Genomic DNA, 1793 nt, shown 5'->3' with positions numbered 1-1793 from the left:
GTCTTGACCTTAGTTCTAAAAACATAGTTTACCTTTGCTTCCGCCCAGTGTCAATATCATTGAAAAATCATTGTGAATTAGAAAAGTGACAAGAAGTCTTTTTAAATACAAATGTAATCAATGTACCTTTCCTACTCTTATCAGTATAAAAAAAATTAATATTTAAATATAAAATCTATTATTTTTTTTTTCTTTGTAATCGCATGAAAATTAATGCGAAATAAAATAATTCATTTGATTAATTATCCCTTACAAGGACGCTTTACAATTGCTGTTACCAACCATCAGTTCTACTAGTAAAACAAGTAACGGCCCACCAGCAGCAAATATACTTATTCTAATGTTATCATAGCAGTGTGTGACTTTCTGATATTTAACTTGTTGAAACACATCTATGTATTTCATATTCAGCATAAACAACTCCTTCGCTATATAACAATATGCCTAATCCTGTGCATATAGTAATCAAATTGCCTTCAGGACTGGTATCACGTGTATCACCACCCATATCGCGAGATGTCAGTTTTCTAATATTCTGCAAGGTTCTTGCATCTGATAACATTATAAACGATCGATAAGCAACTACACATAGTTCATAAAAATAATAAATTAAGATAACGTTATACTGACAGTCTGTCAGCTTACGAGAAAATTTTTGTTTGAAAGTTTCAACATTAAACATGTGCATATAATCATTTAGCGATAACGCAGCTATTTCCTTAAATTCGTTATTGGAACACAATGACCATAATCTTTTCTCTGTATGACAATCCTTCACAAATATTGGATTAATTGTATCAAAAATAGGACCACAGTCCGGAAACTTTATGTCATCTTCATTAGCACACCCAAGTGCTAAACGGGAGACTTCAGAACCTGATACTATAACTTCGTCATCTGACCAACACTTTTCCATTACTACCTTTTGATATCTATTTTCGCCTAAGCAGACTGGATCACGGGTCGGTAAACGACAAACAGCCCTATCTGAAGAGTTATGTGCACCAGTAGCTAACATTGAACTATTCAGATTTACTTCTATAGTATGTACGCTGCCTTGTACATCCGAGTGGTTAATATTTCTATTGGTTAATGCTTGAATTACATCCACTCGCCTCATATTTACATCTTGCGTTAAAACATCTCTGGGCGTTTCTTCAAAATTTACACTACGTAAATCTTTAAGTTTCTCATCACGTGTACACAGACAATCACCTATCAAGGGTGTAAAATTCGAGGACTCCTCATGTTGATCTAACGTTTCCACGTCACAACCAAGATCATCTGGTTTGTCTGATCTAACACGATCCACCTGCTCTTCTACCTGTAAATCTTGCCTGTGCGCTGTCATTGAAAACATTTCTGGTATACTCCACTTTGGTAACTTTACTTCTTCTGGCGGTGCTACTGTTTCACCCCTAGCTCTGCGCAATGCAACTATTTCCTTGCGCATTTCAGTCATCTCTTTTGCCCAATCCTCGTTTCGTTTCATCATCATATACACCATTTGTTTTAGTTGCTCCATACCCACCTGTTGAGCTCGTCCAGCTCTATTCGGTTGAGCTATATTTTCAAGTTCTATTTCCATGGCAAGTGTATACTATCTCGCAGTATTACAAACTCATTTAAACTGTCTTGAATGTTAGTTAGTGAAATATTCCTAAATTACTTATTTACACTGAGTAATTATTATATAAGTCAAATTATTTGAATATATTAATTTGACTGAATTCGAAATTCGATATTAATTAAAGCTCCGGGGGGTGTTTCAGTGTTGCGACCACACCATTTCA

The 1793-nt window shown here is 35.0% G+C and overlaps 1 pseudogene; it reads right to left on the bottom strand.

Moving 5' to 3' along the window:
- Positions 1-228: 228 nt before the first annotated feature.
- LOC119664307 lies at positions 229-1588 on the bottom strand (annotated as a pseudogene).
- Between the last annotated feature and the right edge of the window lie 205 nt (positions 1589-1793).

Source organism: Teleopsis dalmanni, unplaced genomic scaffold, assembly GCF_002237135.1.
Source record: "Teleopsis dalmanni isolate 2A unplaced genomic scaffold, ASM223713v2 unscaffolded_contig_1742, whole genome shotgun sequence".
Lineage (NCBI taxonomy): Eukaryota > Metazoa > Arthropoda > Insecta > Diptera > Diopsidae > Teleopsis > Teleopsis dalmanni.
The sequence above is the reverse complement of the archived record's forward strand: the minus strand, read 5'-3'. Positions and strand labels throughout refer to the sequence as shown.